Below are 16,379 nucleotides of genomic sequence, written 5' to 3' on the forward strand. Positions count from 1 at the left end.
TCCTGTGGTTTGGTGAGGAAAGCCTGTGGGGATCCTCCTGGTCTGCTCCCTCTCACCTCCTCCATGCTGCTGGACTGGTGCAAATTTTGAGGCAGATACTCATGTATCTTGTTTGTAAAATGGCAGTACGCTTCTCTCTGCCTCTTACAAAAGTGGGAAAGACAGCAGGGAGGCTGTCTTGTTCTGTGCATGCTGCAGCACTGTGCCAGACTCCTCGGGTAGATCTTCCTGGAGAGTACTGAAGTGCACGTAATGCTAATTCGGCACAGGAGGAGAGCTGGGGCTGTTCACTTGTGTTTAAGAACCATTTCAAGTTTCTGTACCTCTTCTTTGCATACTACCAGGGAGGTAAGCCCTGACCCTGGAAGGTAAATCAGCAGGTGCCTAAATGTAGACCCCTGAGATGCTCTGGGCTCTCTGCATGTCCCTGGGCACCCTGCAGGGCTGTGCCCAGGGTGCTCGTGTGGTAGGACACATCCTTCCTGCCATGGATTATTCTCACACAGCCATTGCCAGCATCCTCTGTGAGGGCAGCATGTGTCACTAAGCGTGTGTAGGTGCGGGAGCAGAGCTTTTGCTGGCATTAGGCACAAGATGTGAGGTGGCAAAGGAGCCCGTGGGTGACATGGGAGGCGCTGCTTTGGTTCTGTCTCTCAGTGCCAGCCAAGGGCACAAATGAAAGGTAAGAAAAGTAACCACTGCCCACGTGTTGCCCGAGTGCTACCCGGAATGAGCTCTGGTGTATTAAACACCAATTCTATTACTGGGATAAAAGTTGATGAGGCTTCCTTGTATTAAGTGTGTGTGTATAAATATATATAAATACATTTAAATATATGGGAGGGTAAGAAAGGGGGTTGTGAGCGCACAGTAGCTCTCAAAGGCTCGGAGTGTGCCTGTTCATGTGGCATGACCGGCGCTTGTACCAGTCCGTGCCCTCCGGCTGCTGCTCCGTCCATCAGCCAGAACCGGCTGTTCACTCTCCTCCTCCTCCTCGTTTGCTGGCAGCTGCACAAAGCCCGCGGCTCGGAGGGTCGGTCTGCTCCCCTTCAGCCGCAGCCCCTGGGGCCCGGGCTGCCGGGCGGGGAGAGGCGTCCCGAGCCGCCGGCCCGAGCGGTTTAAGGTGCCGCCGCCGCTGCCGCCCCGCTCCACCTTAACGCGCGGCGGCGGCGGACGGGCCCATTGCCGCGCCGGGGGTCGGCGGGCCCGAGCCCCCCGGGAGCCGCGCCGCCGCCGCGCCCTCGGACCGCGACACCCACGCGCGTCCCAAGTGACAGCCGCGGCCGAGCCGCCGAGCCGCAGGTGACGGCGGGTCCCCGCTCCGCCGCGAATCCCCCTCCGGCGGCGCCCGGGCCGGCCCCCGGCGGCGGGGCCGGGCTATTTATAGCAGCCGCCGCGGCGATATAAGGGATGGCCGGGCGAGCTGCGCTGCCGCGGCCGCCGGGGCGAGAGCGCGCTGGGTCGCCGGCGCTGCCCGGCCTCGGGCGCCTCTGGGCGGGCATGGGCGGGCGCTGAGGGCGCGGCCCCGCAGCCCGGGTGAGCGGGCGGGGAGCGGGCTGGCAGCGGTGCCGCTCGGTTCCGTGAGCGGGAAGGGGGGGACGCGGCCAAGCGAACAATAACCCGCGGTTTGTTCTGCCCGTCCCCCGCGGGGCGCGGGACGGCGCCGCGCACTTCGGGCGCTCCACGCGTGACAAGCCCGCGGGAGGGGCGGGACCGCCGTGACACCCGGCGGTAACGGCGGCGGGGCTTCCCCCTCTGCTCCTTTCCTGTCCCCGCAGCGATTCCTGCTGAAATGCGGCGCCCCACGCTGGCATGAGCCCCCCCGCCGGCAGCAGCGCGCCCTGGGCACCGCCGCTTTCCCTGGCCGCAGCTCGGTGTCGGGAAGAAAGGGCTGTCGCCGACTGTCGCCGCCGAGCCGCCGCTGGCAGCAGCGCCGGGCGCGGGACGGACGGTACGGGGGCTTCGTGCGGCGGGCGGGCTGAGGGGTCGCGGGGTCCCTGCGCTGCCGAGAGCTGGGAAGAGGGAATGGATGGCGCAATGGTCGGAACGCCGTGCGGTCCGTGTCTTCTGGGTGTGCGCTGGGGAGAGGGGTCGCTCTGAGTTACGCGGTGTAATGGAAGATCTTTGCAAGTTAAGGGTTTGTTGGATTTTGCTTGTGTCAGGGGCTCACCCCCCCGCCACAGTATCAGAGCACGATAATGTTTTGCTTTCCTACCCCGGGTGTGTTCTGATGTGATCTGGGTATAGCGAGGTTTCTTATCTTGCATTAAAACTGCTCTTGGGTCACAGAGTACTTTGTATAAGCTTCCATAACTTTTAAGGGGATAGCGATGCTATCTTCAATTACGAAGAAACAAGGAAAGGAGGAGGTACTGGTTTGGTTTTTTCGGTTTTTTCCTGGTTTTACTTTACTTTTACTTTGCTTTCTTCTCTGTGCTTCAAGAAAACAAAGTGAACCCTAGTTAAGGACAAGGATTTTTCATCTTTGCGGCTGGGATTGCTAGGGATTAGAAAGAAAACTTGCAGCTTTTTTGTTTATTTGTTCGTATCAATAGCTAAAGAGCCCTCGAAACAGTGTATAAAGCCCTGCTTCCTAGACAGAGAAACTAAGATAAAGCCACGCTGACTGCCAGCTGAGGGGCAAGTTATGTGTCAGACCTTGGGTGGACCAGTGTCAAGCATCCTGCACTCCGCTGCTTCAATGACCCTCCCGGTCGAGCTGGTCACGTCGTCCAACAAATTGGGACTTCACACCGGCAGGCTGGAGTGGAGACAGAGCTTTTGTTAGAAGAGCAAAGCTCACAGGGGAGTCCTGACCCCGGTGTGAGGCTTTTTCCTAGCACAGAGAACTGCAGCTCTTCAGCACTGTCAGCTGGCACTGCTCTCCAGTAATATCACAGAAATATGAAAATCTAAGCCACCAACTCCTCAGGTAGCTTAAATCATCTAGGTTAGGATTTTGTTGGCAGGCTTAAAGGGATACTATTGACTGGAAATGTTCTATGTACGTCGTACGTGGAAATTGTTGTTCATAGAAGAGTCAATACTAAGAAAAGTGAATCAACTTTATAGTCGTACCAGCTCTAGCTGTGCTTTTCGAATTTTCACCCTGAAATTATCTGTTTAGCTCAGGCTCTGTCTGAAAAAGAGAGATGTGTTTCAAAGGCTTAAAACTGACATTTTTCTTTATGAAAGGTGCTCATCTCTTGCTCTGAATCTGTAAAAGCAGATTTGCAAAACCAGGGTCTGTTAATTTAAGAAAGGCTAGGAAAGAGATAAGAGAAAGAACAAGGGGTGTGGCAAGGAAATTATGAAGTAATAGCTTTTAAAAAAACCCCAAATCTCTGTAGTATAAGCTTTGGACTGCCCAAGAGAGGTAAGATTTCTTTTCAGATACTTGAGTCTGAAAATACAAAGCTGACAGCATCTTCTTAAAAATAATAGTGTATGTAGGAAATAGGTATGAATGGCTTCATATAATAGTTCTGCATTAATTTGTTCGTCCTTCATTGATTTTTTGCTCCTCTGTTCTAGGAGATATCCCATATGATAGAGTGTATAGCCCAGATTGCAGAGGGCCAAACACCCCACCAGCATCACTCCCGAACCAGAGCAGCTGTGCCAGGGTCAGAGCTGGCCCAGCATCTGTTTTCAGAAATGCTGTGAGAGGCAGTTCTGTTTATTGAAGTTTTTGGTCAGTATTTTCACAAGCTCAAATTTTTTTGCAGAGGAACTAAGAATTGCAGAAACTCAACTTGCCTTCTTCACGGGGGGAATTTTTGGTATGTGTGTCATTGGATGTTTTTTTCTTAAACTGGGACTGAGGCTAACACTTGGGAGGAATAACATTGTATCAGCTGGCTGTTAGAGAGGACTTTCTTCTCTGCAGGCATTTTTTTGGCACTGGTGGAGACATGGCATTTGGGGACTGGGAGGAGGAGGATGAGTCCTGTACATGAGCTGGTGCTGTCATTGGCAAAGGCAATGTAAGGCAGGTGCATATAGGAAAAACTGATGTAATTATGCATTACTGTTGACACAGTGCTGTGATTTCTTAGGGCTCTTCTTTAACTGCAGTGTCCAGTACCCAAGACCTCCATGGCCCTTTAGCTGCACCATGTGCTGCTAGTGGGGTTTCAGGGCTGACAACACTGGGGTAGAAATTCTATTCCCTTCTCTTAATTCTGAAAGGCTCCTTGAGGAAAACTGTTCGGCTCCATTCATTTCTGCCCTTTCATTTTCATCTTCCTTCCTTGGGTGTGAAGTATTTTTTGTGGCTGAATTCAAGCCAAGAACCTCTACTTAGAGCTGCCAAGCCTGGCATCCCTACTGACCTGCTGGCTCCAGGTGAGTCAGTTCATTAGGATGAATCAGTGTGCCCTGTGAAAGTTTTAGGCTCAGGCTTCAGCTTGGCCACTCTTAATAGTTTGGTTTTGCGTTACTTGTCACTGCTTCAGCCATGCTGTCACTTCTGGTGGCTCCTTGCTTCAGACTTGCTCAGCTTTTGCAGCTATGCAGGTCCTCTAGTGCAATGCAGTGCTCCTACACCTTGTGGAGCTGCTTTTGCCTCAGCATTGTAACTTCTCCATGACTGCTCATCCCTTGACCTCTCTTACCTGCACGGGTGGAGGCAGGAGGGATTACACCTCAGCATGGGAATGTGCAGCTCTCAGCACAGAGAGTACTTCAGACTCTGGAGGTGGATAATATTAATGTGAATCCACAGGAATGAAGAGGAGAGTGTTTTAGTATGGTGGTGGCATTTGCATAAACTTTTACTGTTGTAAATAAGTAGATCAGGGTTCAGGGGACACATTCAATATGAAAAACTAGGGAATTAATTTTTAGGCTTCCAAGACAGAGCTGAGAAAGAGAAGTGGTGTTGAAAGATATGAAAATGTGCCTTGAAAGTGACCTTTCAAAGATGGATGACATTACTTTTGGCGTGTGAAGCACCCAAGTTTAATGAAATATAAAGCAGAAGGGGTTGGGAGAATTTGGTCCAAGTGAAAACAGAATGAGCGTGGGACTGGCATATGGGAGGAACATTAGCCCACTCCTTGGTGGAGTTGTTGCTTCTTTCTCCTGTTGTTGCTTACAGGGGTGCTTGAAAGATAGTTATTGGGCAGGGGAGAATAGCCTTCCTGTTCTACTTGAATGCCACTGGCTGTATTTTTCTCCATGGGGAAACAAGGTTCCAGTGCTCCTGTGGGTCACATCCTGAGCGTTTGTATCCAAACTAAATCTAGACCAACTCCACCCACTTCAATAACATCTGCAATAAGCCACGACTGGCTCCTTCTGAACAGAGAGGAGAATCTAACAGCTGTAACTTCAGATGCTGAATTTTTTGGCAAACTCATTTTTTTGAGATTTATGACTCTTATTCTCTGTTTGAGAATGTAGTGGAGCAATTGCTGATCTGTGCATGAGTATGAGTAAGAAGATGTCAGCGGAGGAGTAATATGGATGGAAATCTTGCATAGAGATAGAACAGGCAGCCAGTTTGCCATTAGATAATTAAATAATTGTACAAAAATATGTCTCCTGAAATAATGATTGAGGAAAGGGGTAGGGACAGGGTTGGGGGAGGTTAACATTATTTTTAAGTAGTTTGATCTTCTTTTAGTACTTATGGTAGTCATTACTAACTCTTGCAATTTTACTGCTTCAGACACTGCTTTTTCAGTGAGTGGTGGTTGGTGTTGCACAGGCATGTACATTTCATCTGAGAGACCAGCCCAATTGCTGGAGCTAGGTAAAGGGATGGGAAACCTGTCCCCAAACACCTTCTCTGTCACAGACTGGCCAAAGGTGGGTAGGGTAGGCTAAGGTCAGCAGCTCTTACAGGTACCAATGAATCTGCTGCTGAGTCCACTTTTCTTCTTTCTAAAATGGGGTAGTAGAAGTTACTTCTTTGTGGGGTGTGTTGGGAGCATAAGTAATAGCTGAGATATTTCAGAAGGCATCTGAGACATGCTTGGATGGGATTCCCCTTCCTGCTGCTTCTCTTCTGGCCAGAACTGACCAGCAGAAATGTTCAGTGCTTGCACAACTTATTAAATTTTGGCTAAATTTTGTTAACCTCAGAATTTGTTTGACATTGATAGGCTCAAGAATGAAATCTATAAATACTTTTTGTACTTTCTTCTTCTACTACAGAGCAGCTTAAAGAGCTCCTGGCACTCCTTCACCCAAATAACTTAACGCCTGCCTTGCCTTCTCTTTGACAAGGTCTGCTTCTGGAAAGAATGTTGTACCAAATATATAACTTAATGCAGAGTGGTAAAAATGGTTTATGTTTTCTTCATCCCAGCTCTTGAGTGCATCTGCCTAGTTCTTGGTCTAGAGATGAATGTCACTGACTTGCTGGGGACTATTTTGCATCTGAATTTTGACTTGTAATGATTCAGGTAATGGGCCAGGCCACTGGTGTATGTAGTAAGTGGTGCTAGTCCACCAAAGTCCAAACAGCTGCTCCAAGTTTCCATCATCTCCAGTGAAAACAAGTACAACTGCATCAGCTTGCAGCCAGTTTACAGTAAACCTACTCCCTGGGCTGTGGGTTAACCTCCTTAAGTGTCCCCTGTGGTCAGGTCTGTTACTCTTGTATGTGAAAATAAGTCTTGGTGTGCTTTCTGATTTACTGGAGTGTAAATAAACCAAGAAGGTCTTTCACGTTCAGGCTCTCTCATCAGCATATATTAGTAACGCTCATCAGCTTTTGACTGGAACTTTGATGGCATAATTACTCTGAAAGGGTAACGTATTCAAAACTACCTGTGTGACTTTGGGAGTTAGATTCCTCAGAGTCTTAGTCATTATTTTAAATAGGAATTAGCTTTTTAAGCTACATGTACTCCTGGAAGTTTTAAGCAAAGACTTCTCTTTATCTTGTCTTTAAAATGCCAGTTCCTAGGATGAGAGTGGCAGCTCTGCCACTCCACTTATTTCAGATATTAAATAAGAATGTTGGAGAAACAATTAGAAAAATACTGTGGTAAATAAATTCTCATGGGTAATCTTGCTAGAGAGGTCCAAGAGGTAAAAATGTACTTTTTCAACTATGTCTTTAGGACAGCTGAGAGGATGACTGATGTCTCAGCTATTGTTGTAGACAGAGCAAGGCATATATTTCTCTAGACAGCATTTGGTGCACTGAATTCAAACAGCTTGTGACTGGAACAGTTCAAGTCACTGGGGCAAACATGGTTATCAGAAGAAACAGATAAACTAGGAAAACAGTCTTGCATACTCTAATGTTTGTGTAGGTAAGACTTTAATTTGCTATCAGTCCTAGGGTTCTTTCTGTGCAGTGATGGATTAGTCTTGATACTTGTGCAATTTATAAAGCATTCCTGTAACACTTGTAATGCAAAATTATTTATTTTGCAACATACCTGTGAGATAGGGACCTGCTATTAATCTCACTTGTACAGCTAGGGAACTGAAGTATTCAGTAAAGCTAAACACAGCAGGGAGGATTGATCACACAAGTCTGCAGCAGGACAGACAGGAAGGTGCTGAAATTGGGTCTCAATTCCTATGAATATCAACAAGCTCTGGTCCACGCTTTTCCCATCAGGTTTCTCCTCAGTGCTTCTGAAGCAGCTTGTGGCATTTGCTTGGCAAGACAATGTGGGCTTTGGCTTTTCCAAGGAAGAAAGCTCAAGCCTGGTGATAGAGGGAGGGAGATGATATATTTCTGGAGCATCCCCCAGCTAGAGATGCCACCACCATTTCTTCAGTGAGTGGCTTCCCCAAGGCTGCCACAGGCTGCTTCTCAGTTGCTAAAGCTATGCTCCTCTGGGCAAATCTCTGCTCTTTTTGTACTCAGAGCCAGCTCTGCTCTTCTTAGATGGACATTTCTGCCCAGCTTATCATCTGCTGCCACTATGCTTTTTCCCTGTGTTGCCTGGGCTCCCTGATGGAGCACAGCCACCACTACTCCATCTCAGCCTTGTGAGGGTCACCAGTGTTCTGGCTTTGGTGGACAAAGCTGTCCAAAGCTGGCAGGAGGAATTTTTTGTTATGGTTGCATGATGAACAGAAACAATGTGAGTTTTATTGCTCAGAATGTATCCACATTTATAGGATGCTATATTTAAAAGGGAGAAAAAATGAGTCATGGGGAGCTATGCTAATGCTGAGTATTCATGTCTACCTCTTGCGAGGCTGAAGGCAGCGGGAGTTGAGCAACATTCTTGTGAAGTGTCTAGAGGATTTAGGGATCAAACTAAAGCCTGCTGAAGTCAGCTGTAAGTCAAGCTGTGCCTCGCTCGGGGCTCATGTCTTGTACTGTGTGTGGGTCACAGTGAAATATTCCTCTTGGGAAACCCAGGAGCTCTCACTGCTGCTGACTTCCCTGGGCTTGGGCAGGAGCCTGACTTGCTCCCAGCAGCTATTGCTCTACCACTGGAAAGTCACTCCTGGGTTGCTGCCAGGGCAGGGATGCTGCTGTGGCACTCAGGTTGTGCCTGCAGCACCCTAGGAATGGGTACCTGCACCCTGAGCCTGGTGTGTCTCTGCTTCTCCTGCTCCCTCACAGGAGCTGCAGTCCCAAGGAGATGCAATGTCAGGTTCTGCTGTGGTACAAGCTGCTGGAGCTTCCCTTTCAGAGCTGGATAGGGACACGGGGATGCCAGGTTCAGATACTTTCACTTATGGCATGTCTTGACACTAATTCAGTTGGCTTGCACTTAATTATGATGTGCAAATGTTGGAGTTTGTTTTATTTGAAAGTTCTTTAATGAAATTGCTATCTAATTGATAGTGCCAGTGAATTCAGTTTTCCAAGCTTCTGCTTGTCATTGTGCCTCGACTCCTGTCACAGCTATAGGAAGGACTGGGATCAGGATTTCACTGCTGGGTGAGCCAGCAATGGAGTATGGAGATGGACTCTGAACAAATCCTGACAGCACCATGTGTCTGAAAAATGCAGATTTGGCAACAGCAAGAGGCTCCGCAGTTCCTCAGTTTTATCCACTTACTGAAAGGAGGAGTTTTTGAAGTGAGCAGAAAACAATTATTAAAGTGAAATGTTCATGTTTATTGGACTTCTTAATTTTGTTTTCTTGTGGTTTGTTTTTGTGGGTTTTTTTTAAGAATTGGTCATATCAGTATGCAAATGAATGTGCTGAAGCTTCCTTTGATACAGTTTTGAGTGGTATGCTATTGCAGGCTGTTCTGTTTTCCAGTGTAAGGCGTTCTCTGGTTTATGGAAACAAATGCTTGCTCATCTTGCAAAAATAAGAGGTGTTGAAAAGCTTTTGAATGGGATCTGCTCTTTGCATTGCTGGAAGCACTAAGCCCAATGGTGAGCCTGATAGGCAATAGCTGGAACAAAGACCCACACAGCCCAGGTTAAAAGGATGTTAATGGACATTGCTGTAGTGGGAATCATATCCACTCTTTCCTTGAACTGGCTTTCCCACTTAAAGAACTACCAAAACACCTTCTGTAGCATGTCTTCAGTTACCTGGAGACTCCAAACAAGCATTTAAAAGATTTTTTTCTGTAAATCTGTAATCCTGTGGTGCAAGCTCTTGACCAGTTGGCTATTGAAACACAGAAAGACTCTGAAGGAGTATGAAATGACAAAAGTAACAGGATGCAGATGGAATTTAATCTCTTGGACACATCCAGACACTGTTATCGGGTCTGTCATCTGTACTTAGCATACCCAGATAGCTCTTGAGTGGTCTGCATAGACAGCTGGCAGTTTAGGAGAGATTGTGATCTTCAGAAAATACATAGCTGATGTCTTGTGTAATAGTTGGTATGGAAGTATTAGTGTCACCAACATAAGTGCAACACCTGCTGGGTAGGGAACATCTATCTGTAGAGCAGGACTCTTTTGACAAGGTTATTCAGTTCCAAACATTCAATCCCAGAAAGAGTCACGAAGGGCATTCACAGAGCTTTTCCTGTGGGTGATGAACTGGGAGCAGGGAGATTACCAAAGGAATCCCTTTGGCTTCAGTAGTGCTTGCTGCTGAGCCAAAGTTGCAGACTGAGGCTGGTTTGATGGCTGCTGGTGTTTCATGGGGACAAGAATCCCTAACTAACCTTGGAGCAGGAGGAGACATGCCCCAGTGCTCTGGAAAAACCCTCAGCTGTTGTGAATTGTTTTTGTGCAACAGTGCAAGGTCAAGCACTGCCATTGTAGCTCCCAGAATAGTGCATGATCTTGCTGTTAAGGTACCTGCCTGCATCTGACAAGCTGCCCTTGGGGAGCATGACAGGCATTGCCTGAGCCTGCACTGCACTTCAGTGCCACCTGAAGTGACCTTGGTGGCAGCTGGGGAAGGATCGTAGCTCTGAATTTGAAAGTCTGAAGGTTATGATGAGCTGCAGTGATGAGGTGGACCTGAATGAGTACTTGCAGCACTTCCCTTAGAAAATATTCTGTAGCTCAAGGGCAGAGTGCTTTCAGAGAGACTTCTGTTTCCTCCACATGCTGTGGATGCTTTCAGATCTAATCTGCAAACAGGGAATATGTCAGGCATGAGGAACTGCGCAGACCATTTGCTTTTCATGAGGTTTGTGCCACTCTGAAGAGATACTGAATGCTATGTTAAGATGCTCTGCTGAGCATTGCTACCTCTGTGCATCCTGCAGAATGGCTCCATGAAGCTTGCTGACAAGCTGATGCATCACCCTAGTCCTGTGAGCAGCAAGGGTTTTGTTACATGAGATTTACTTGTGGACTAATAAGTCTGTCTTCAAAAGTTTGACTTGGACCAAATGCCTGTGGAGCATGAAAAGGCTTTCATGTTAATCGGCAAAGTTAGCTTAGAGAATACATAATTCCTTATTCTTTTTGCAATGTAGAAAGCCTGTGTAATTAGGCATCTGGGATTTGAATTATTAAATAACAGAACAGTTTCAATCTACTTTTCTGTTGGTAAAGATCTCCAGCAACCCCGTTTTTATTCAGTGGATTTTTAAATTATGAGTTCCAGAAACTCTTTGAACCTCAGGAGGATGACTTACTGGATCCGGGAGGACAGACAAATAGGACTCTTATTTTAAGGTCTCCTGAGCACAGCAAGTTACTCTCTGTTGTTTACATATCAGCCTCACAAGAATATGGAAATAAATGCTAGGCTGTTGAAGCAAAACAGAAAAATTGTGTTTTCGGGCATATCCTGTGTCAAAGCATCTGTTTGGTTTTATGCAGCATAAGAAAAAGTCCTTCTGCTGCACAAAACGCTGGGAGCAGTTCTCTGGTTTGGGGGTAAAAAAATAGAGCAAAGTAGCTGCAGTTCATGTGGGCTTGGGAAGACTCATGAAGATGGGCTGGCCTAGCTGAGAGGTGGGAAGGGACAAAGGAGTTGTCTCAGCCAGAGCAGTGAAGAGCTGCAGAACTGGGACAGTGATTGGAGCTCTGCCACCTTCAAGGAAACGACAAAAGAGCTGAGGAAGTGCCTGCTAGTGTCCATGGCTGGGGCAGACATGCCAGCAGCCCAGGCAGGGTGTCCTCATGGGCAGCAGGAGGCAAAGGACTTGCTGACAAAGCCACTTGGCCCCGAAAAACTCCTCAAATATCTTTCAGCCTCAGGAGCACTCTGGCTCTCCAAGCCCTTCTGACCCCAGGCTAATGTATTCTGGCTCCTGCTTGGGACTGGTGCACTTCAAAAGCCTTGTTGAGTGGAGGGGTGGGTGGACTCCGTGGGTGGAACTGGTGACCCAAAATACCATTTCCCCTTCCTAAGGCTGGGCGTATACCAAACTTGTGTCTCTGTGTGGTAAAAGAATATGAACCAAAAGTGCTGAGAGATGCAGTGGTTAAATTGAAACATGCTGTGGCAGGATGAAAGTAATCTTGTCCCTTACCAGGCCTTAATGCTTTGGAGCTTTATTTTATTTTTTTTAAGTGGCTGCAATCCATGCTGTCTCTATCTGTGCTTTTAATAGAGATATTTTTATATGCAGAGATGTGTTAGGATGTCATCAGGTTAAATCATTCAATTTTGTATCATAACTCACTAGGTCAATATAAAAAAACAGTATCTATAGTTGTGTTTTATTAAAACTTTATTTCTGAAGTGTCATTGAAGGTGCTGAAGCATAAAAGAATAATTCCATGTAAGGGTCTATATCCCTTGTAGAGAGCCCTGCAGTACAAAGAAGGGTCAAATCCAAACTTTTTGCTGTTTCTGTGAGTCTGGTATGTAAAGTACGATGCAAATTAGAGATTTACCTGAATTGCCAAGGCTAAGGCTAATCCATAATCTCTTTGTTTGGTGTTTAGAAATAATGGCACTGTGCATGCATGGGAATGCCATATAAGATCTACCCTAAGGTTAGAGGAGAATAATGCTGCATCCCACTATTTTTGAGAGGAGACCTTGGTGTCTTGACTTGGTTACATCTTTGCAGCAGGGTAGCTGTACTTCAAAGCTGTGTGGTGGATGGAAGTTAAAAATGGCAGAACCTAAACATTTCCTTGGAACTTCTCAGCCAAGGTCTGTAGGAGATTGAAACTCAGAAGAATCTGAGCAAGAAAATATGTTCCAACATGAGAAGGAGAGCAGAGTAATTGAACCAAAGCAGTGATCTGGAAGAGCTAACCAAGGACATGGGGTACTTCTTTGTAGGTAGCTCTTGATTAACCTCAGTAGCCTGGACTCAGAAACTTTCCCCAGTTACTTTGCTTTATCTGGTTTATATGGTCTTACCTGTGAAGTGACTCTTCCCACTGCCCAGGTAAAGCATAAGGTAAAGCTCCTTTAAGCAGGAGCTCTGTACCTCTGCAGGCACAGCTGTGGTGTACAGTGGCACTGTAGTACCACTCATGGTTAAGGAAAGGTGAGTGTGCTCCAGCTCCAGCAGATGCCAAGCAGTGTGGTGATACCAGTGTTCAGCTGATGCTTTATCCTCTTGTCCCCTCAAAGGTCCTTCCCTGCCCTTTTGCCAAGACTCAGTGGTGTGTTCACTGTCTTCACTGTATTGCTCTGCAGCCCAGCACATCTCCTCATCCCTCTGGGACAGCATCCTCTCAGGGAATCTGACTGCAATTTCTGCAAATCTTTCAGTCAGCCTGATGATAAAACAGAAGGAGGCATCATCTTGGGCGTGGGGCACTGGGAGGCTGAGTACCTTGAAAGCTGACTTCTGAAATGAGTATAACCATGTGTGGTGTGTTTTTCCCATGTGAAAAGAGTTTATAGGGCAAAAGCAGATGTTATTGTTTGGTGTGTGTGAAAGATGCTTTGTGGCAGCAGCGGGTGTGCCTCTCTCTTTTCCTTTAAATGGCAAGAGAATCTGCTGTTGATTTGGTTTTTTTTCTTTTTTTTTTTCCCCACTAAATGGTAATTGAGTTTTGAGGGAGTTTATCTTTCCCTGAAGTTGTGGGTGAATTTCTGATGTGATTGCACAGTGTAGTGGTGGTTGGAGCCCTGCTGTTGCCTCGTTCATTGGAGCTGCTTCACGGGAGTGCAAAACACGTTTGAGGTATGATTTCCCATAGCATGCTAATCCAGTGAAGTGCTGCAGATTCGCTTGCTGGCACTGTTTAAATCCATAATGCAGCACCACCTGCCAAACCACGGGGCATAATGGAAGTGTTAATGAATGTACATATATACCCTCCCACGCGGCTGCAAGTTGAATGACTTAAGAGTTGAGGCAGAGAATTTAGGCTGAGTGTAGAAGGAACCAGACTTAGGGTGTCCTGATGCAGATCTTGGCTGAAACTGGGGTGTAAGGGGTGGCCACAGGAGTCTAAAGTTGGGTCAGCTGGCTTATAGGATGCTTTCAAAGATGTGTTGATTTTCAGCTGCTGCTCTATGGATTCATCCACTCGTGACACCCAAGATGTAACCTGGGCATTCAACAACAAAATGAGGCACTGAGCAGTACCAGCTGGAACCTTGGGACCTCTTTTCCAAAGGGATATTCTCATGGGATCTTCTCTCCAGTGCTGGCAGAGAGAATGCACTTGACAGGAGAGTGGACTTGAGTCATGCAAGTGTAAATTCTGTTCCTCGGGAGTGGTTTGGCCAGTTGCCCACTGGTTTGAGTGTCGAGGTGTGTGTTGGCCAGCAGGATGGCTTGTCCAGGCTGGCACAGAGCAGGAGAATAGCAGAGAAAAAGCTGACAGCCAGGGGGTTTGCCAAAGAGAGGGGCAAGCAGGGCTGGCCTGGCACATGGCTGGGATGCTGGCAGTGCATGTGCACCCTGTCCTCAGGCAGGTTCACTGGAATGCTGTGGCTTTGCAAAACCCTGCATCACCATGTGTGAGGCAGAGGAGGGGGCATCCACCCCTCATCCCTGTACCCAGCCCTGAGTTCTGCCCACCCTCCTCTTTGAGACAAGCAGTTGGATTTGCCAAGTACAGAGTCACCTCCCCAGCATGCTGTACGTAAATAAGAGGCTTATGCTCTTGGCAGACACTGTAACGAGCCTGGAAAAAATTACTGTTACGGGTCCTGGGCCAGTGATGAGATCTTGGAGTCTTCCAAGTGACAGAGTAATGACATGGACCTGGGAAATGCCTGGAATATCCTTCCACACAGTTCTGGGATTTAGCATTGTTAAATTCTAAGTAAACTAGGCCAAGTGCCTATTTGGTTAAACTTGGGAGATAACTGTTCTTTCATTTACTGGAGTCCATGCTGGTGAAGCTCTCCTAAAGCTCCAGTATTACAGACCAGCTCACTGTCTGTTCCTCTGTACCTGTGAGTGTTAGATGTGTTGTGGGGAGCCAGCAGGACTGTCCTTGATCCAGGAGCCTGGGACAATTTACAGAGAGCCCTAAAAGCCTGCCCTGCACCTTGGGGAGTAGAAGTATTGCAGAAACATCAGTGCTACCCCATACCTCTCAGGTAATTTCAGGGAACACTGTGATGCAGGATGAACAGGCAATGTGTCTGGTTTTCCATAAGACATGTACAGCAATAGTCTTTATGCCTAGGAAAGACATAGTCGTGAGTCAAGTTTTGGAAAAGATTTCCAGGTAGAGAACGGATTTTAGAAATAGCCTGGAGATCCCCACTGTCCTCACCTTCTTGCATCTGCCCCTTGGACTTGATAGGATTCCTCCATCCCCTAGTGGAAATGCTATTACCAGGGAACTTCACAGCCTTCAGCTCTTTGCAGCTGTCTAAGAGATGAAAAGTGTGTTTGCCAGGAGGGAAGGGAGTCTTTAAAAAGCCATTTACATCCTGAAAGACATCCGGTAGCAACACTGGAGATGTAAAAAGCATTAAATACCAAATTGAGCCTGACTGGAAGACAAACTTGGAGCCAAATGCATTGATTGATTTGCAGGAGGGTGACTGGAATGAGATGGCCCTGTACCCTTTCTATCCATTAATCATCTCCAAAGCATCCATAGGTGCCATGAAGTCTGTGCCTTGGCTTAGCCATGTGTGGACAGCACTGTGCCCATAAGGCTGGAGGGCAACAAGCCATCAGGGAGCTGGGCAGAGGAGTGGATGCACCCCATGTTTTGGCAGGGGCTGTGGGACTGATGTGGGGAAGGCAGGGTGGAGCTGTGAGGAGGTCCGTGTTGGGCAGTTCTTGGTGCTGCTTGTAATCCCTCACAGCTCCATGCTGCAGCACAGGAATTTGTTACCTGGACCTCTTGCACCTGCCCAAGGTGATGCTAGTTGAGGCCAGGAGGGCTGTGCCATGCACATCTGGCTGTGCCATGCACATCTGGCTGCATTGCCAGCACCAGGGCTGCATGCAGGCAGCAGAACATCTGGGCTGCAAACAGGGCATTGCTGAAGCACTGGGCTATTGCTTCAGAAACCTCACTGAGCAGTATTAAGTGCAGCAAAACCACCCAGGGCAATGAATTTGGGGTCTTTTTTATTGGTGTGTCAGCAGGCTGGGGTGTGTAGGAGGGAAGCTGCCCATTTCCAGGGATTGTGAGAGCAGGAAGGGCAGCTATTGGAATTCGAAGCCACTTCCTCCACTGTAAATTTGTTCTTGCTGTGTTATCTCTGCCTGGGCAGGGCAGGGGAACATCTTGGCTATCTGCTTTTTTGCTACAGTATGTTTAGGTCAGCTTCATCAGTTCCATGATAACATAGGAGAGGCATTCCTGGCCTCACTAGTGAAGAATTTGCAAGAGTAATACAGGAATCTGTCATCCCCTGATGTCTCCTGAGAGCTTTGGAAATAAACGAGTAAGGAAAGGGATGGTGGATTTAAACAGACAAGAAGAAATGGAAATAAAAGTAGCTGAGCCAGGCCTCAGTTACTGAGCAGGATGCTCTAATTTCATACCCTGGCAAAAAGCTTGGATCAGCCTCCAGTGGACACCCCTAAAATGGCAACCATACAGTTTTATTTGAGGTTTTAGAGATACAGGAATGGATTTTGTGTAGCTGCTTTCTGATCACATAACTGAATTCTTCTACAGA

At 47.4% G+C, this 16,379-nt stretch overlaps 1 protein-coding gene across 4 annotated transcripts in view; it reads left to right on the forward strand.

Moving 5' to 3' along the window:
* The first annotated feature begins 1,287 nt into the window (after nt 1-1,287).
* Nucleotides 1,288-16,379, forward strand: part of MRAS (muscle RAS oncogene homolog) — a 38,685-nt gene continuing 23,593 nt past the window's right edge. For 2 of the 4 annotated variants that reach the window (XM_085066883.1, XM_085066885.1), the window contains exons 1-2: nt 1,409-1,536; nt 1,779-1,951. The gene's annotated coding sequence lies outside the window, so the exon portion shown is untranslated. Of the gene's footprint in view, nt 1,303-1,408; nt 1,537-1,778; nt 1,952-16,379 lie in introns of those variants that run through there. The other 2 variants (XM_085066884.1, XM_085066887.1) reach the window with 2 other exon arrangements.

Source organism: Lichenostomus cassidix, chromosome 7, assembly GCF_008360975.1.
Source record: "Lichenostomus cassidix isolate B80296 chromosome 7, HeHo_3.0, whole genome shotgun sequence".
Taxonomy (NCBI): domain Eukaryota; kingdom Metazoa; phylum Chordata; class Aves; order Passeriformes; family Meliphagidae; genus Lichenostomus; species Lichenostomus cassidix.